This window comes from Mustelus asterias, chromosome 20 (assembly GCF_964213995.1).
Source record: "Mustelus asterias chromosome 20, sMusAst1.hap1.1, whole genome shotgun sequence".
In the NCBI taxonomy this organism is placed as follows: Eukaryota; Metazoa; Chordata; class Chondrichthyes; order Carcharhiniformes; family Triakidae; genus Mustelus; species Mustelus asterias.
In genome coordinates, this window is record NC_135820.1 from 40,864,184 (window position 1) to 40,886,062 (window position 21,879).

The window sequence follows — 21,879 nt, forward strand, 5'->3', positions numbered from 1 at the left end:
TTGTCATATTTGCCTTCAACGCAGATACTGTAATTGAAAACTAATCCATCTTGTGGAATGCTTCGAGGTGCTTTGGAATGAAGGCGTTACTACAATAATAAATTGTGACATGGCAAATAGATTTATCTCATAAGTAAGTGAGATTGGTAACGGATTGATCATCGAAAAAGACCAAACACCTGGAGATTCAGAAGAAATCAACAGGAACTGGTGAAATGCACAAGAAATAAAGGTAGGCAGCCGTGGTTGAAATGATGATTCACACCTATTAAATATAGACATGTACCAGAACACTAGATAAATATTGGTCCACTTTTTTTTGGGAAGTCAGATACACGTTAATAGAAATTATGAATGTTGGAAAAGATTGTAGGAAAAATATTGGAGCTTTATTTAAAGCAAGCAACTCAAAAACAAACTTATGACTGCAAGCCAACCTGAGTTTAAGAAAGCCCATTCCTGCCTTTACAAAGAGTCTCGTGCGTAGTGATTCACAAGCCTGTTCTCAGACGCTAAGCAAGATGCCGGCCAATACCTTTCCTTAACTAGGAAGGGAATGTGGAAGTGCTCCTTTGGATTTTCTTGCAGATTCTCTATTTTGGAGGAAACCTGTCTCAGCAGAATAGCTCCGCCCAGATGATTTATCAGACCATGGTTATAACAAAGGGCTACTGTACAAAATATATTCAGTGTTTTGAAATGCAGCACAAATATGCCTTTTGCAATAAATAGTAAAAATCACAGCTGTGAATATTGAATCAGCATAGCAAAAAGCATTAATCATTTTTTTTGCAATGCAGATAGATAAGAAGATAATAAATGAGGCCTCACCTATTCAGACTTCATTATAGACCAGTACATTGTCTTATTTTAAGTAGTTTTATTCCTTTTCAGTTTTTTGTGGGAGTTTGTTAGCAGGAATGGATTTGCTACTTTAGACATGGGCATAAAGGCTGTTTGAGCTTGGCGTGCTCCAAGTGACTGGCTGCAATGTGAGATAGTAATGATCAATTGCAAATACTTCACCCATTGTGGAGTTGGAAATATAGAACGCTATTGTTTAGATGAAAATAATTTAATACACAGCGAAAATAAAATTAAATCAGAACCAGTCAACAAAATACAAAAATGTATTTTAACTTGAAAGTAAACTGGATACAGTTTAACCTAATCCATGTGTAAACAATTTAATTCAATAAATCAGCATCTGATTAAAGGATGCTCTTCCTCTGTCCTAACCTGTATAAATGGAAGGTAATGGTTGTAAACCTTGGAGACCATTAACCAGACATTCAGGCTAGCGGTATGCTTTTCATTATTATCCCCTCAGGTTATACACAGAGATGTAAGTCATTAAAATGTCTTTGCACACCGATTTAATGTGACCTGTTGAAATGTCTACTCATGACTATTTGCCATTTCCTGTGACTTAACTGCGTAAGGCAGTAATTGTCCTCTAACTTAACAAAATTAACCACCACCCCTTCTCCTCAGATCACACATTCTGGTATTCAGGCCATTTGAATGGGAAGATTTCTTTCTGAACAGGATTATCCAGAAAAGATGCGATGTACAAAAAAATGTTTCCGCTGGTTACAATGGTATGAAAGTACAACATGCTGCAATAGTGACCTCTAGTGCATATTATTAAACTTCACCTTCTTAAGGATAATCTTTTTCTTAAGTACAGTTAGGTGGAATGCAAGTTAAGTGGAATGCAAGTGCAGCAATATAACTTACTTTGTGTAAATGCTGCTCTTTCACACTAAATATTTTCAATTATTCGTTGCCCTTCTGCTTTGGCTAACCGAAGAGATTGAACAAACTTTTATGTCTCTGCCAAAGTCAATCAGAGTAAGAAGTTTAACAACACCAGGTTAAAGTCCAACAGGTTTATTTGGTAGCAAAAGCCACACAAGCTTTCGGAGCCTTAAGCCCCTTCTTCAGGTGAGTGGGAATTCTGTTCACAAACAGGGCATATAAAGACACATACTCAATTTACATGAATAATGGTTGGAATGCGAATACTTCCAGCTAATTAAGTCTTTAAGATACAAACAATGTGAGTGGAGAGAGCATCAAGACAGGCTAAAGAGATGTGTATTGTCTCCCAGACAGGACAGCCAGTGAGACTCTGCAGGTCCAGGCAAGCTGTGGGGATTACAAATAGTGTGACATGAACCCAACATCCCGGTTGAGGCCATCCTCATGTGTGCGGAACTTGGCTATCAGATTCTGCTCAGTGACTCTGCGCTGTCGTGTGTTGTGAAGGCCGCCTTGGAGAACGCTTACCCGAATATCAAAGGCCGAATGCCCGTGGCCGCTGAAGTGTTCCCCAACAGGAAGAGAACAGTCTTGCCTGGTGATTGTCGAGCGGTGTTCATTCATCCGTTGTCGCAGCGTCTGCACGGTTTCCCCAATGTACCATGCCTCAGGACATCCTTTCCTGCAGCGTATCAGGTAGACAACGTTGGCCGAGTTGCAAGAGTATGTACCGTGTACCTGGTGGATGGTGTTCTCACGTGAGATGATGGCATCCGTGTCGATGATCCAGCACATCTTGCAGTGGTTGCTGTGGCAGGGTTGTGTGGTGTCGTGGTCACTGTTCTCCTGAAGGCTGGGTAGTTTGCTGCGGACAATGGTCTGTTTGAGGTTGTGCGGTTGTTTGAAGGCAAGAAGTAGGGGTGTGGGGATGGCCTTGGCGAGATGTTCGTCTTCATCAATGAGATGTTGAAGGACATCAATCAGAATCAGACCAATCATTTTGCCTCTTTCCTACTAAACCTCCCTGATAACCAGTAGAGGATTGGGAGTTCACCATGTGGATACGTAACAAAAACAAGCAAGGCTCCTACCACACCACACCAACAACAACTTGTATTTATACAGCACCGATAAAAGCAAGGGCAGCTGAACAAAAGGCAGGTAAATGCAAGTTTTAAACAACATCTTTAAGGAGCAATGGGAGGTAGAGAGGTTTAAGGGGGAAATTCCAGAGTTAGTATTGCTTATGCAGCTGAAGGCATAACCTCCAAAGGCGATACCTCAGGAGGTTGTGGAGCTGAATGAGATTAAAGATAGAGAGGAGAAAGGCAGTGTGGGATTTGAAAACAAAATGGGAATTTTAAAATTGAGGCACTGCAACAAGTTTCGTAGGGCACAGGGTTGATGAGTGAATGGGACTTGATGAGAGAAAGGCAAGGTCTTGGATGATGGATGACCTCAGGTTTACAGCGTGTAGAAGAAATGTGGTTGGCCAGGAACGCATTGGAAAGTCAAGTCTAGACTAGCAAAGGCATGGACGGGAGTTTCAGCAGTAGATGAGCTGAGACAGAGGTGGAGTTAGGCAGCATTTGTGGTGGCATGGATATGTGGACAGAAGCTCATCTCTGCCAAAGAGGGCAGCAAGGTTGTGAACAGACTTGTTTAGCCTCAGCCTGTTGTCAGGGAGAGATGGAGTCCGAGTAGAGAACGGGCTTTGGAGTGGGGTCAAAGACAATGGCTTTGTTCTCAATATATATTTGGAGGAAATTTCTGCACATCCAATACAGGATGTCAGCCAGTTCAATAATTGAGAGACAGTGGAGGGAAGATGAGAGCTAGTAGTGAGTTGGAACTGGCTGTTGTCAGAGTGAGTGTGAGAACTGATGCTGTGTTTTTGAAGGATATCGCTGAGCAGTAGCATGTAGGTGAAAAATAGGAGAGAGTGTCAAGGTTAGATTCTTGAAGGACACCAGAGGTAGTGGTGTAGGAGAGGAAAGTGTTGCCAGTTGCAGATAATTCTTTGTCCACGATTAGACCGATTAATGTGAAACCAAGAAACTGCTGTCACATCCAGCTGGATAACAACTGAGAGACATGGAGGAGGATGGTATGGGCAACCTTGTCAAAGACTGCAGATGGGCTGTGAAGGACATACCAGAAACAGAGGTTAACCAAGTTATCTATATGAGCATAGAAATAAAGTAATTAAGATCAAATGAGGTGAAGAATTGGAAAAACCTAAGGGACTAATATCTGACAAAATCGAGGTGACTGTGCAGACACCAGTTATGATATTCCAAATTTCCCTAGAATCTGGAATGGTCCAGGTGAATTGGAAGTTAACAAACGTAACTCTACTGTTCAAGCAAGGAGGAAGAAAGAGAAGTCAGGGAACCACAGTTAGCCTTACAGCAGTCACCAGGAAAGTGCTGGGCCTGAATTTAAACTGAATCGGAAGGGTTCCATGCATTAGTCAACATGGTTCCAGAACCCTGCATCTGATAGTCCTGCCCCTGAATTCAGCACCCACCACTTTTGCAGGGGTGAGAAAAGAGGGTGGGACATATTTTGCTCATCCAGGATTCAGCTTCCTTCACTTGAAAGCAATTTTGGTCACCCCGATTTTTGAAGCACAACTCACCGGCCTTAGACATTTGAGGAAAAGGTCTAAAACTGCCAGAGTCCTTTAGAGAGAGATGGTACCCTTTTAAAGAGATTGGGTACCCCTTTGGGATTGTTAAGGGTAGACATGAATTTGCTTAGAACATGAATAAAGTCTATGAAACTGTTAAACTGTTCGATTCATTTGAATCCCTTGCACTCAACATTTTCCTGAAAATAAAAAGACTGCAAAAAAGTATGTACTTGCAATTTGAGCAGCTGTTTGGTGACATAAGCGTTAGGGTTATCATCATAGGATTAGTGCTGCTTGACTGCTTCAATGACCTAGCATCATCACAGTGAGGAGACTTACAAGTTTGAAATTTAATTCATAAATTGGTTAGAAATAAATTATGTTTTTGATGTGAGGCTATGATAAAAAATATTTGCTTTTATAGGGGATTAAGTACTAACAGGATTTAAATGTATTGAATGGGCTTTTGTTGAGAGTTTAAGAAAAATGGTGAGGTCTTTAAGAGGTACTTAGAACTTTATTTCATCTCAGCATGGCTCTGCAATCTACTCAGTGGATACTGGATGAGTTGGCATGGACAATACAAGGACAAAGGATGGTGGGGGTATGGGTTGACACTAAGTTGGCATGAGCTATAAAGAGCTGGGGTGGTTAAAGGACCATAGGTTGGCATGGAGGATGCGAGGGCCATGAGAGGTTAGAGACACAAAGTGCATGAGTTGGCTTGGATGGGGCATGTGAGTCTATGGGACTGAAGGGGTGTAAGGGGTAAGGGCTAGAGGTGTGTTTTCTTGTTTTACTGTTTTTATTAAAACTGGGACAAAGTCTTAGAACACCAAGGGGGGCCTGGTTTTGCCAGCCTTTGCACCTAGAAGCCCCTGGGGCTGCCTTTGGGGCTTAACTCCAGTTAGCCAGGTGGGAATGGACAGCAAAAGTGTGCGCACAAATAGGATAAAATCCTCCCAAGGCCGCATCAGCAGGGGGACCAAAAATCAATTTTAAGCTGGCATAAATTTATGGTGGGATCTTCCACTGCTGCCTGCCATGACGGATCAGGAACCTGCTGGAGACCAGCATGGTAGGGTACATGTGAAGGCCTGACCCCCTGTGCTCAATTCTCCTCATTGCCGGTGGAAAGACATGTTGACACAAAACATGTCTGGAACAATGTTGTGCGGATGTTGCAACTCACCTGCACAATGTTCAGGATGGGGGCTAATGACAACCCTGGACTCCGGAACACCACAGCAGTGGGTGAGGGGAGCATTTACAGCTCGATCTTCTGGATTCAGTGCCCTGAAGAGGGTCCATCTTCCAGCCAGAGAACATTCCTGGAGATCCATCTCCTTTCTCAAGAGTGCAGAAGTGATGTTGGAAGCTTTTGCAATATGACATCCTGATTGGATGGCAGACTATACTCCATCAGGCCCACCCTGCCAAGAATATGACGCTAAACACCCAGTTGCATAATGATGTCGGAGCCAGAAGATTTGGCATGTTTCCCACCAGCCTCTGCAGCAGGAAACACTCCCATGATTCTACTCCCACCACGGGACTTGATCCCAGGTGGGAGAAGTGTGGACAGGCTTTGGAAGTCAGCAGGTGAGTTACTCACTGCAGAATTCCTAGCCTCTGACCAGCTCTTGTAGCCAACTATTTTTATGGCTAGCCCAGTTCAGTTACTCGTCAATGGTAACCCAGGATGCTGGTGGCGGGGGATTCATCGATGGTAATGCTATTGAATGTCAAGGGCGATGGTTAGATTCTCTCTTGTTGGAGATGGTCATTATGTGGCACTTGTGTGGCATGAATGTTACTTGCCACTTGTCAACCCAAGCCTGGATATTATCCAGGTCTTCCTGCATTTGGACATAGACTGCTTCAGTATCTAAGAAGTTGTGCTATCATCAGCATACATCCCCACTTCTCACCTTATAATGGAAGGAAGGTTATTAATGAAACAGCTGACGGTGGTTGGGTCTCGGACACTACCCTGAGGAACTCCTGCATTGATGTCCAGGAGCTCAGATGATTGACCTCCAACAGTCACAACTACCTTCCTTTGTGCTAGGTATAACTCCAACCAGTGGAGAATTTTCTCCAATTCCCATCGACTCCAGTTTTGCTAGGGCTCCTTGAAGCCACACTCAGTCAAATGCTGCCTTGATATCATTCAGCTCTTTTGTCCATGTTTGAACCAAGGCTGGAAGGTGGTCAGGAGCTGAGTGACCCTGGCGGAACCCAAACTGAGCATCTGTGAGCAGGTTATTGCTGAGTAAGTGCTGTTTGATGAACTCTTCCAACACTTCACTGGTGATCGAGAGTAGACTGATGGGCAGTAATTGGCTGGGTTGGATTTGTCCTCTTTCTTGTGGGCAGGACATACCTGGGCAATTTTCTGCATTGCCAGGTAGATGCTAGTGTTGTGACTATAACAGCTGGGATAGGGGGCACAGCAAGTTCTGGAGCACAAGTCTTTCGTACTATTCCTGGAATATTCGGGCCCATACCCTTTGCAGCATCCAGCGCTTGCAGTTGATATCATGAGGAGTAAATTCAATTGGCTGAAGACTGACACCTGCTGACACTGCCAATGGTGGGTGAGATAGATCATCCACTCAGACTTCTGCCTGAAGATTGTTGCAATCTTCAGGCAGAAGATTGTTGCAAATGCTTCAGCCTTATCTTTTGCATGGATGTGCTGGGCTCTCCTGTTACTGAAGATGGGGATATTTGTGGAGCCTCCTCCTCCTCCAGTGAGTTGTTTAATTGTCCACATCCATCCATGACTGGATGGGGTAGGACTGCAGAGATTAAATCTAATCCACCAGTTGTGGGATCACTTTGTTCCCTCTTCACTTTGTGCTTATGCTGTTAGGCACACAAGCAATCTGAGTTTTAGCTTCACCAGGTTGACACCTCATTTTTACGTATGCCTGGCACTACTCCTGGCATGCTTCCTGTACTCCTCATTGAAGCAGGGTTGATGCCCTAGTTAATAGTAGTGGGGGAAAGGCTCAGTTAGTAATGGTACTACCAAGCCACTCAGTGATGGACAGTGAAGTCCCCTACCGAGTGGGCATTCTGCACCCTTGCCACCCACAGTGCTTTCGCCGATGGTGTTGAACATGGTGGAGTACTGATTCATCAGCCAAGGGTGGTGGGTACAGAAGGAGAAGAAGAATTCAACACTTCGAATTTTTGGGGGCGAATCCCACCCCTTACATCTTCTTCACAACTTACTTTTCTACTTACCTTTGCGTCATTAGCAAACTTCACAACCATACATGCATTCCCTTCAAAGTCATTGATACAAATTGTAAATAGTTGATGCTCTAGTTCGGAACCCTGTGACAGCTCCACTCATAGCTTGCCATCCCAAAAGAAACCCATTTATTCCTACTCCATTTCCTGCGAACGAACCAATCCTCTGCCCGTGCTAATATGTAACCTCCTATACCATAAGCTCATTTTGCGTAGTAACATTTGCTGATATGGAACCTTATCAAATGAAATGTCTTCTGGAAATCCAAGTACAGCTGATCCACAGGTTCCCTTTCACCCTTTCATCCATATTGCTTGTTACTTGGGGACTTGTCATCTTTTAGTTCCATTAATTTTCTCAGTGCCCTTTCCCTAGTGATTGGGATTTCAGGTTCCTTCCTCCTTTTCACTTCCTGATTCACAATTATTTCTGGGATGTTATTTGTATGCTCTGCAGTGAAGACAGATGCAAAGTATTTGTACAATTAACCCACTATTACCTTATTTTCCATTATTAATTCCTCACTCTTTCCTAAAGGTCCAAAATGTTCACTTTACCTAAAAGCCTGTAGAAACTATTAACTTATATGACTTGCTAGCTTTTTCTCATTCCTTCCTCCGTATTAATCTTTCAGTCATTCTTTGCTGTTCTTTATATTGGTGGCATGGTGGCAGTGGTTAGCACTGCTGCCTCATAGCGCCAGGGATCCGGGTTCGATTCCCGTCTTGGGTCACTGTATGTGCAGAGGAGTCCGCACAGGTTTCCCCTGAGTGTTCTAGTTTCCTCCAACAGGCCAAAAAACGTGCTGATTAGATGCATTGGCCATGCTAAATTCTTCCTCAGTGAACCCAAAGGGGTGCTGGAGTGTGGTGACTTCGGGATTTTCTCAGTAACTTCATTGCAGTGTTACTTGTACCTTCATGGATGACAACCACTGGCTCCTCCCCCTCATACTGTAAGTTCCTCTCCAATCCACTGCATATGTCCTGAATCCTGGTACTGTTTAGACATTTGGATTTATGCTCCTAGCTGCAGGGAAGTGCATATTTCCTGACTATACCATCCCTATCTACCATTACATTCCTATTACCCTGTCCCATTTGTATGGCTTCCTGTACTATGGTCAGTTTGCTCATCCACCTTGCAGCCACCACTTTTATCCATACGGGCTGCAAGATCCTCAAAGATGTTCAACAATTGCAAAGGTTGAGGCCCCTCTGCGTCTACCTTCTGGGTCACTGTACGTGCATTATCTTGCAGTCAAATCCATCCTGTTCCTGACTACTGACCAAATCAGTAGATCCTAAGAATTCTGACTGCCTCCTGGTACAAAATGCCCAGTCACAACATATCACTTGCCTGCCATCTTTATGTTTATTATTTATAAATTAACAGTGCTATACCCCAATAACCTTTAGTAATCCTTACAATTAATAATAAATAATGAGTTTTGGAGGTAAGTAAGCAAAATATTCACTCTGGATGGGAGAAAAAAAAAATTCTCAATGTAACAAAAACTCAAATCTTTTGAATACTAATCACTTTAGAACACCAATAGTAGTATCTAAATTATTCCTACCCAACAACTCATGTAAAAACAAGTTGGGGAAAGAGGGAGAAAATTATGGTTTCCAGAATTTAGCACCATAGGTTTTCCATATTGGGCCTTAGAACATTCTAACTATTATTGATGATTGTATTTGCCATTAACTGATAAAGGTCGTCTGAATGTGTCCTAATTAGCCATCAAGAAAGTGGCAAAGTCTCAATTAGTATGCACACATGGAAGACATTAGACAATTGGTAACAGTTGATCATTATTTGAATAATTATAAAATGACTAATTTCACAATTAACCTTTTTCCTCTCCAGAAATTTCCACAATTCTATTATTTTCAGTGAGAGCTGAAAGCAAATGGTGGTGTTTAGGATTGGGCTTGGTTAAGGACAAGGTAATCATCAGAACTACTGATGAAGGCAGCAAATTAAGTCCACACACACCTTGGGGGGAATCCTTGCAGCTGAAGCAACCTTCCTGCATTTTAAATAGCCAAATCAGCTGTTTTATTGTTGCACGGACAAACTTAAATGTCTTAGTTAATTACTATTAGCATTCATTTCTAATCTTACTGCCCAGAAATTAATTAATTATGTACTTTAAATATTACTAGAAAAGTATTAAAAGGGTACCTGCCACTTCCAAACATCAGGCAATTGTCTAAATGGAGTGAAAAGCAGAAAACTTTCCATCATCTTTGTCAATTACAGAGGAAGCACTTAAACAGTTGGCTATGAAACAATGTCCAGAGTCCTCCAGACCTCATTAAAATATACTTTTAAATAAATTACATATTAGCCTGACCAAGCAATTCAGGTACAGCTCATGCAACCAGCTCATCATTTATTTAATGCAATAGAATAAAATCTAACAGCAACACAAAATTTTAAATCACCAAAACAATTAAAACATCCAGTAAACACAAGAGAGCAGAAGTTTAGTCACCACAATGTTCCAATCATTTATTGAAAGTCAAAGATTTGCAGTCTGAAATTACCGATTCAGCAAAACTATCTGAAGCAAGAATTTTTCCAATGCTCATCTTCCTGACATGCTCAATGTGGCTTAAATCCTATCTACTATCACGTGTATACTGTTGGAACCAAGCTCCTCCATCACCATCTTTGCTCTCATAACCATCTCCATGTTACCAGACCACTAGTCCAATATCCAGTCGTGGATGAGTAATAATCTCCTCCAATTTTACATTGAGAACAAAGCCATCACTTTTTCTTTCAGCAATTAACTCTCCTCCCTTGTCACTGAACTCCCATCCCCCTTCTAAGCCCCAAGTCAGGCTGAGTCAGACCCTGTGAAAGCTTTGGTATCTGGTTTGATCCTGAGCTGAGCTTTACCCCTCCATCTTTACTTAAAAATATATATCTTTGCTTTTGGGCATCGTTGGCAAGGCCAGAATTTATTATCCACCCTAATTGCCCTCATGATCAGCAAAGCGACTTCCGTGCCTCTGTACACTATTCACCATCTCTGCATTATACCCTTTTATCCATGAACTGCTGCGTAATCCGAAGGGGTTTAAATACCGGATTAGAGAATTTCCACATATGAAGTATAATCCAAGCAGAAAATATTTAAAATTAGGGGTTAGTTTAATTATATAAATGGCAGGCATTGTTAATGTTCACAAACAGTACTGCCAAAGAATGATGAATGTTAAAGTTATAATTGAAAACTATGGTAGCCCAGCATTAAACCTTCATGAAAACATTTTAATTGATAAATGTTAATTGAATAATCAGGGGCTCAAAATGGTGTCTGTCACCATAGTTCAGGAAAGGCTTTTAAATGTCCCAGGGGAATATTTGCCTACAAAAAAATGATACAAGTGTGATGTTCTAAAGCAATCGAACAATGAAATTATAAATCCACTTAATATTCAGTTAAAATTGGAGAACAAAAACAGCACCAGAACACTAACCATGCTGCTGATTTCTACCACAAAAAGGAAATTAAAATGACTAGTCTATTGTATTTGTTGAAAGCTCCTAACATGTAAGCAAGAGAGATATTTCACACAAATGTTTCATGCCAGTATGGCAAATAGTTCAAATAAGATTAGATTGTATCAATTTAAACAAGCAATAAAGTTCGACTGACTTATAAAAGCGATGTTTGGATCGAACATCATTTTTAGTGACAATATTACCCACTCCATTCCTAGAGTATGTTTAGTAAAAACATGCTACGGTGGTAGAGACAGTTTTAAACAGTGCACCATTACAAATTACTTGCATTAAGAGTTACAGTTTTATTAAAATACAATTTTTGCGCCCTTTTATCGTCAGTTTCTGATCCGAGCATATAAATGGAATTTCCTTCTGTATGGTATTTTGATGTAGCATGCACTATGCTTCTACCAAAAGGACCATCTTCTATACACAAGAACTCATTAGTTTAAATCACATCTGTGCAACTGACAAAATGCAATCGTGTGTATAGATCATGTGGTAAACCACTGTTAAGCTTATTGCCTGTGTGTATGTGTGATATGCCTGGGCATGCCCCTGCTGGCTCTGCCTGAGACTCCAGTGGGTCCCCAATTTTGCGGATAAAGCCCGTCCGCTCATCAAATCCACCTCTTTTCCCCTGACGGCAGAGGCCCGCCTGGCCTTCGACCGCATCAAAGCAGACATAGTGAAGGCCACGATGCACGCTGTAGACGAATCCAACCCGTTCCAGGTGGAGAGCGATGCGTCTGACTTCGCACTAGCCGCCACCCTTAACCAGGCGGGCAGACCCGTGGCCTTCTTCTCACGAACCCTCCAAGGCCCTGAAATTCGACACTCCTCTGTCGAGAAGGAGGCCCAAGCCATAGTGGAAGCTGTACGGCACTGGCGCCACTATTTAGCTGGTAAACGATTCACCTTACTCACGGACCAACGGTCAGTTGCATTCATGTTTAACAACACACAGCGGGGCAAGATCAAAAATGATAAAATATTGAGGTGGAGAATCGAGCTTTCCACCTACAATTATGACATCTTATACCGGCCCGGGAAGCTCAATGAGCCCCCAGATGCCCTGTCCCGGGGAATATGTGCCAGCACACAAATAGACCAATTGCAGACTCTCCACAACGACCTCTGCCACCCGGGGGTCACCAGGTTTTTTCACTTCATAAAAGCCCGTAACCTGCCCTAGTCCGTTGAGGAAGTCAGGTCTATAACCAGACACTGCCAGGTCTGCGCAGAGTGCAAACCGCACTTCTATCGGCCAGACAGAGCACACCTCATAAAGGCCACCCGCCCTTTCGAACGCCTAAGCGTTGACTTCAAAGGCCCCTTCCCCTCTTCTGACCGCAACATATACTTCCTCAACGTCATTGACGAATATTCACGTTTCCCCTTCGCTATTCCCTGCCCGGATATGACCTCGGCCACGGTCGTCAGGGCCCTGCACAGCGTCTTCACCCTGTTCAGTTTCCCTAGCTATATCCATAGCGACCGGGGATCCTCCTTTATGAGTGATGAGCTGCGACAGTACCTGCTCTCCAAAGGCATAGCCTCGAGTAGGACCACCAGCTACAACCCAGGGGGAATGGACAGGTAGAGAGGGAGAACGCGACAGTCTGGAAGGCCGTTTTATTAGCTCTGAGGTCTAAAGGTCTTCCAGTCACCCGCTGGCAAGAGGTCCTCCCTGATGCACTACACTCGATTAGATCACTCCTTTGCACAGCTACCAATGCTACCCCTCACGAAGGAATGTTTGTTTTCCCCAGGAAGTCCTCCTCGGGGACCTCACTACCGTCGTGGCTGACGTCCCCAAGCCCTGTCCTGCTCCGGAAGCACGTGAGGACCCATAAGTCGGACACCCTGGTCGAAAGGGTCCAGCTCCTCCACACCAACCCCCAATACGCCCATGTGGCGTATCACGATGGGCGGGAGGACACGGTCTCCATTCATGACCTGGCACCCGCAGGTGCCCCAGGGACCACGGCGACCCACTACCCCACACCCCCAACCCCCGTATACAGCACGCCTGAGGCCCAGGAGCCGCCACCACGCACCCGACAACCGGAAGGGACTACAAACGACTCAAGCAACTATGACCTGGCGCCTGAACCAACACCGCAGCCACCGGAACCGACACTACAACCGGCACTACGGTGGTTGCAGCGGCAGATCAAGCCCCCAGAGAGACTGAATTTGTAAAATTGTAATTCTGTAAATATCGTTCCACCCACCTCACCCCCACCGGACTCTTTTTTAAAAGCAGGGGGTGAATGTGGTAAACCACTGTTAAGCTTATTGCCTGTGTGTATGTGTGACATGCCTGGGCATGCCCCTGCCAGCCCTGCCTGAGACTCCTCCCCCCCCCGGTCCAGGTATAAAGGTGACTGCTCCCAACCCCCCTGCCTCAGTCGCCGGACCAGTTCATCAGCATGGGTGTGCTCCAAGTCTTTTGCAAATAAAAGCCTATTTGTTCTTGCGTACGAACTAGTCTTTGCTTGATTGACAGTGCACCAGATCACAAAATGGTTCCCTTGCAAAGTAGACCTTTGTAAACTGCACAACATACCAGGATACCGTTCTAGAACCACAGGAAGAAAGTCAGCAGGTTACTTGTTTGTGTAGATGACTTGCCTCCAGAACAGGATATCTGCTGAGGATTTAAATGAGCTATGACAATGGTACTCAACTGAAGAGAGTAAAAAGTGATCTGCATTGCAAGTCAGCATGGGACTGGAACCTTTGTTATTTAATCTAGAGTTGAATGACTGGTTTAAATGTTCTCAAGAGACCATAAACTCCTCATACACTTCTTGGATCACCTGGGTCCTTGGTAGCTATGATGTGGAGATGCCGGCATTGGACTGGGGTAAGCACAGTAAGAAGTCTCACAACATCAGGTTAAGGTCCAACAGGTTTATTTGGCAGCACTAGCTTTCAGAGCCTCAAGCTCCTACTTCAGGTAAGTAGGGCGTTGTGTTCACAAACAGGGCATATAAAGACACAAACTCAATTTACAAGATAATGGTTGGAATGCGAGTCTTTACAGGTAATCATCATTCTGCACTTTACCGCAAGCCCACGGATAACCTCACGATTCACGTTACCGCAAGCCCATGGATAACCTCATGATGCTCCACTACTCCAGCTTCCACCCTAAACACATTAAAGAAGCCACCCCCTACGGACAAGCCCTCCGAATACACAGGATCTGCTCAGACACCTACAGATGCTGAAAGATGTCCTCATAAGAACAGGATATGGTGTTCGACTCATTGATCAACAGTTCCGACATGCCACAGCGAAAAACTGCACCGACCTCCTCAGAAGATAAAGGGTACTCTGTCCACCGTGTCTTCTGAGGAGTACCCTTCTGAGGAGTACCCTTCGTCGTCCAGTACTTCCCCGGAGCGGAGAAGCTACAACATTTTCTCTGGAGCCTTCAACAGGTCATCGATGAAGATGAACATCTCACCAAGGCCATCCCCACACCCCCACTTCTTGCCTTCAAACAACCGCACAACCTCAAACAGCAGCAAACTACCCAGTCTTCAGGAGAACAGTGAGCATGACATCACACAATCCTGCCACAGCAACCTCTGCAAGATGTGCCGGATCATCGACACATCTTACATGAGAACACCATCCACCAGGTACATAGTACATACTCTTGCGACTCGGCCAATGTTGTCTACCTGATACGCTGAAGGAAAGGATGTCCCAAGGCATGGTACATTGGGGAGACCATGCAGACGCTACGACAACAGATGAATGAACACCGCTGAACAATCACCAGGCAGGAGTGTTCCCTTCCAGTCAGGGAACACTTCAGCAGTCACGGGCATTCAGCCTCTGCCCTTCAGGTAAGCGTTCTCCAAGGCGGCCTTCACGACAAACAACGCAGAATCGCTGAGCAGAGACTGATAGCCAAGTTCCGCACACGAGGCCTCAACCAGGATCTTGGGTTCATGTCACACTATCTGTAACCTCCACGACTTGCCTGGGCTTGCAAAATCTCACTAACTGTCCTGGCTGTAGACAATACACATCTCTTTAAATCTGTGCTTAACCCTCTCTCCACTCACATTGTCTGTACCTTTAAGACTTGATTACCTGTAAAGACTCGCATTCCAACCATTATCTTGTAAATCGAGTTTGTGTCTTTATATGTCCTGTTTGTGAACACAAATCCTCACTCACCTGAAGGAGCTCGAGGCTCTGAAAGCTAGTGCTGCCAAAGAAAGCTGTTGGGATTTTAACCTGGTGTTATGAAACTTCTTATTGTCCTTGGTAGCCCCAGGACCCAGGCACTCCACCATCATAGGCATTGCCCGATTGCTAAACATTACATCTGAGGTACTGATGAAGTGCTTCCTAAGAGAACATTAGGATTAGTCTATCACTTGATGTGATCAAAAATACTCGGAGAAAAGCAACAATTATCACCTAAAAGTAGAAAATAGCACAGAAAATCTTTCCATTGCTTTATCGTCAATTACAGAGGCAGCACTGGTTTGAAGAAGTCCTTAGGTGGTCCGGAAATCGTTCATAAGATAGAACATGGACTCCAATTTAACCTGAAAATAGACTGTAAAAAGATAAGCTCCTGGCTGAGTTTAGAAGAGATGAGATTTCAAAACATGAGTAAGTAATTCTGCTGGACAATTTCAGTTCCTTTTATTATTGGCCCTGGAGCCCATCATTTAAGCTCGCAATAGCCTTCATCACTGCCTACAACTGAATTGAAACGTTCGGGGTAGCACATTAAAAACAAACAATACGAACAATTTAGAAATTTTATTTAAAAAAGGAAGGGATGTGGCTGTCAATGCCACAGTAGCAACACAGTGGTCAGCACTGTTATCTCACAATGCTAGGGATCCAGGTTCAATTCTGGCTTCAGGTGACAGTCTGCATGGGTTTCCTCTGGTGCTCCAGTTTCCTCCCACAGTCCAAAGATGTTCAGGTTTGGTGTATTGGCCATGCTAAACTGTCCCAAGATGTGAAGGTTAGATTGATAAATCATGATAAACGTGTGGGCTTATGGGGAGAGAGCCTGGGTAAGATACTTTGTCAGAGTTGGTGCAGACTCGATGGGCCAAATGGCCGCCTTCTGCACTACAAGGATTCTATGAGTAAACATATAGGAATCTCTCTCCTACAATGTTCCTGAGCAGTGTTGTAAGGTCATTATCTGGAGGAGAGAAAGCCAGAATTTGAATACCTTACTGAGGCTCAAGGAAAGATAATTACTTCCAAAGGTCCAAAACTTGGTGACTGTCCGAATCACTGACTGATTACTGAGGAATCATCTGAAATTTTACGAGTTGGAAGTGATGCAATTCTGGTGAAATATTTTGACTGCACAGAAACACATCCCTTAATGGAAAATAATTAGGACAGAGAAAAACCCCAGGCCCCAATTACAGCTTTAAAGCACAGACTGGATTACGGTGTGTGTAAAGGTGGAATTGCTACATCACCAGTTGCCTGTTTGCAGACATGGCTCAGAAATTCAGATTTCATCACAGTTCAGAGCATATCAACTGACAGCAAAAAGGTGATTAAAACATTCTTTTCAGTGATTTACTCAGCAAATGTCAATGAATTATGATATTCAGTCTTCAAGGCTTCACCTTAATTTCTAGTAGCGTTCTCAATGGAGGCAGCAAGTTTGTTACAGATACTTAAGAGGAGGATTCGATAGCCTCACTCATTACGAAACCGTAAAATCCCACCCGAGGTCAACAGCCTTCGCATGTTCCACCCCTTGCCCGCTCCGATTCCTGTGGCGGGCGGGCCAGTAAAAGTCTGTCCACAAATACAGACGCGAAAGAGATTGCATTTTGGGTGCCAAAATCTGGATGTGATTTGCACCAGTTGACATGTGTCTTCTCTTCACCCATCCATCCTTCCATCTCACTCCAGGTTTTCATAGAAACGGATTTGCATATCACAAAAGATTCCGAGACGATCAGGGAGAGAATATGAGTTTTAAGACTTGGCAGCTGAAGTCAAGGACTCCAATAGTGGGACAATGGGGAGAAGATTAGAGAATAGAAGACACAAAGCCATGGCAGGATTTGAAAATAATGAAGAAAAAGCGATGCCGCTTAACACAAAGGTTAGCAAATAAAGGGATGATGGTTGAATGGGTCTTAGCGAGTTAGGAAACAGGCAACAGAACTTTGGATGACCTCAAGTTTGCAGAGGCTGCCAATTTTCCATTACAATAGTCAAGTCAAAAAGTAACAAGGATAGGTGAGTGTTCATTCACAGATAACTTTTGGTAATGTTGCCTGATGCTAACCCTGCCCAAGTGGAAATAGACCTTGCAGTGGCAGAGATGTGTGGTCATACAGATGTAGTCAGAAAACTCACCTCATGGTCAAATATAAAACCAAGAATGTTAGCAGCCTGGTACAGCCTCAGTTGCCTGGAAGATGAATGGAGTTAGTGGCTCGGGAAGTGTTTGTTTTAAGGACCAAAAATGAATGGCTTCAGTCTTCCCAAAATTTAACTGGAGGAAATTTCTGCTCACCCATGACTGGATGTCAGACATGCAGTCCGATGATTTTGAACCAACTTGGCGGCCGGGGTGGGGGGGGGGGGGGGGGTCAAACATGAGCACTGGTGGTGAAGGGGGAGAGCTAGCCATCAGTGGAAATATGGAACCGGATGCTCATCTTGGATTGTGTCAGTCATGTAGGAAAATAGGAAATACAAAATAGGAGGAGGCCAAGAATAGATCATCAAGAGCCATCAAACATAATGGTGTGGAAGTAGGAAGAGAAGCCATTCATAAAATTCTGACTACAATTAGATAATAGAAGCAGGCAAGTGGAGTCCCACCCAGGCAGCTGCTGGACAATAGTGGTCAACCACATCGAACACTTGCATCAAGTGTCATGAAGAATGACAAGAAATAGTTAATATTTGCCAGTCACGTAGGATTTCAGACGATTGTGGCAAGAGCAATTTTGATACTATGTTTGAGCAGAAACTGGATTGGACGGACTTTTAAAAATGGAGCTCTGGGAAAAGGTGGGAATGGATTTGAACGAAGACAATACTTGCAAGCACTTGAGAAAGAAAGGGGAGATTGTAGGTGAGCAGTAGTTCAAATACAGAAGGGAAGTAGTTGTTTTTTGGGAGGGGGTGATTCTAGCAGATTTGAGGCAGAGAAAAACAGTTTCAAAATATTTGTTAACATGGGAGCCAGCAGTTTAGTTCTTTATCCCAAGGGTGTGGCCAGCTTCCAGAGCAGAGTTTTAAACTGGTGCACATGAGCACAATTCCATTTGCACTGAACATAAGTTGTGGTTTAAATTTTGCAATCTTCTGCATGGGTTACACTTAATTGGAGTAAATGCACCAACAAAATCAGCCCAGTTTACATAGGAAGAATTAGCAGAGGCAAAACAAATATAATTTTAATGGGGCTATAAGACAAAAGAAAGCACATGTGCAAAAATCATTGAAGGTGGCAGGGTAGGTTGAAAAAATTGTTAAAAATACATTGGGAATCCAGGCAGGGCAACTAATCAAGTGGGCAGCAGTTGCTGGTTTGAGAGAGCAGGGGTGTTGGGGATGGACTGCACATGCGTGAAATTTGTAGGTCAGAAAAAGTCTTTTGGTAATATGCAACACGGTATATGGGGGCAATCACCTCGATTATATGATTCCATAAAATCTGGGGTGGTTAGCCGTCCTGGATCCAGGGATTTATAAAATAGACAAACGGAGTTTGAGTGAACTTTTATAAAGTACTGGTTCAGCCTCAATTGGAGCATTTTGTCCAATTACGGGCTTTATACTTTAGGAATGATGTGAAGGCTATTGTGGGGTGCAGAAAAGATTTACCAGAAAGGTTTCAGGGATGAGGAACTTCAGTTATTGCAGGCATATTGGAGAAGCTTTAAGGATTTTTCTCCTTAAAGACCGAGAGGAGATTTGATGGAGATGTTCAAAATCATGATGGGGCTAAATGGAGCGAAAGAAGAGCAACTTCCCTGTTGGCAGAAAGGTCAAGAGCCAGATTATACCAATTGGCAATGAAAAAAAACATTTGGACACAATAAGTGGCTAGGATCTGGAATACACTACCCAAATGTGATGGAGGAAGATTTAATTGTGGCTTTCAAATTGGAATTGGATGAGCACCTTAAGAGAAGAACATTTGGTGGTCTATGGAGAAAGGAGCTAGCTGACTTGTTCTTGCTGAGTACTGGCATGGACACAACAGGCCTAAATGGTCTTTCTATGCTTTTCTTAACTTTACCCCCATAATCTATGGTGACAGCAAGTGTATACTGAGGGAACATGGCACTGTCTTTGGAAGAGACCTTCAAAACCTTCCTTGTCTCTTGGGTAAATAAAATATCCAAATTGTACTATTTGAAGAAAAGCAGTTGAGTTCTCCCAGTATATTGACAAACGTTTATTCTTCAATCAGTAGACACCATAGAAATAACAAACTTAAATAATTGTTTAGTTTAAGGGCTAAGATTGCCACATGCAAGAAGAGTGCTTTTAATAATTGTTATAATCTAAAAAGCTGTTGACCACAATTTTCCCAAAAGTCTAAGTGTCATAATGTCAAGAACACCAGAGCAATCCACACTGGTCTGTCAGGGGCAGCCTGGATCGCTATTATCACACACTAATTTTTTTTTGGGGGGGGGGAGGGGGCGTTGAGTTATGTGCCAGTTCTGGGAAGGGCAGGGCCTAAACATACCAGTTCAGCCTGGCTGTAAAGCGACCAGGTGCCATTTTGGAAGATCGCCCAGGGAGACTGCCTTCCTCTCCCCAGACACTGGAACATCTCACTCATCAACTGCATCTTTCCTCACCCCTGCCCTGGCATTGGGGCCCTCTCAATTGGCCTCCCATTCATGATCCCTGGCATGCCCCACCCCCTCCATGCTCCAAATCTGCATAATTCTCCCGTTATAGCCCTCACTCAGGCCCACCCCCTTGGCACTGCCCAGCCATGTCCCCAACCACCCCAGGGTTTCCATGGCTTCCAAGCCCCCTGGTGTGGCCATCACACCTAGTCTCTGCTAGTGGAGACCAGCAATATTTCTTGCAGATCTCACCATACCCAAAGGTCAGGGAGAATCCGGCACTAAACTGGCTATGCAAATGTAAATGCTCTAGTTCGCACCATTCGAAAGGGATTGCAAACCATTTGGCGCAGGGCACAAAAACAACTTTTAGGTTTGCATGCTATTTTCTGGGATCCACAGCCACAGAAGTTCCACTAGCATGTTAATAAGATGTTGCTCAAGTAACTAAGTCTAAGATCCATAACTTTGCAGAGGTTGTAGAAGATGGTGAAAGAGACCAGTGCAAGTTGAATCCTTCAGATTGGAATTGATTAGACAGCAGAGAATGCTGGCTATAGAAATCCCAGAGGTAAGTAATTTGGACAATCTCAGCCCAGTTCATACTGTCCAGTATGACCTCAATTTACCTTCTTATCCCGTTAAGTGAAAAAAGGATGCTTAGGATGGGAAATGGGAAAGAAAAATGTCATTTGAGCAATACACTTCAGGGTGGCCAGGTGAAGCTAAAAAATCTACCATCTCTGCCAAGGAACTGATGTGATTTTATGTCAAAATCTCATTAATTCTCTAATTACCGATATTCTTAAGCCACAATTGGAAAACAGGAAACAAAAAAAGGGAACGAAACGTGCGAAAGTATACCTTGCTTTCAAAGCTCAGGAGTATTCTACACACTCTAGGAGCTATATTTACATATTCTCATTTGTATCATTGTAAAACCAGGCAGCAGTCCAAACATGATCATGGCTAGGAAAAGTTCACTGCAGTTTTAAAATGCTTGCTTCAGATAATGTTGATACATGATTATTTTTTTCGAATGATAAGCTTCTGCAAAGCCCTGCTGTGATGCATACGTGGCGAAATTCTCTCTCTTTTGCACAGTGCTGGCTGAGGGAAGGAAACTGAAGTGCAGCTCACCAGCTGCATGACAGGCTTTTCTCACTAAATTTGCACAGAGTGCTACACAAAGACAAAAGAGATGTGGCCCACACTGACAATATGGTGAAGGGTTGGAAAAAGCCAGCAACCTTGCCTTCTTAAAGGGCACCCCAATCTTGAATTTAAGAAAAATGGGCCACATCTCTTTTGTCTTTGTGCAGCACTCTGTCCCCATCCCCCCCCTCCCCCCAAATGAAGCTCCCATGGGCCCCATCCCCAACATTTCCCCCTGCCAGGGCATGCCCCCTCCCTGGGTACCATACTTGCATGTGCACTCCTGGCAGATTCCCCGAGCCTGGTCCAGATTTAAAAACCTGTTGTCACCAGTTGGCAGGGGCTGGGTGGGAACAATATGGATCGTCATTACAATTAAATTGATTCCTGTCACTTTCTGGGCAGGCGCCTAGTTACATCACCAGTGAGGGCACAAGTAAAATCTGAAAACAATATCTTGCCAGTGAGATTCTCATTTTCTGACTCAAGATTTTGCCATTTGTGGTCATGGCGAATGAGGCACAAAATCCTGAGGATAACCACAACATGCTGTTTTGCAAGTGTAAGAAAAACCTGCAACTTATTTTCTCATGCATCACCCCAGTGCACACAATTTTCTCCTCCTCACACAGTCAGAAAGCCAAAAATGTTTTATTCAATTATGGAGAAAATGGAGACTATCAGCT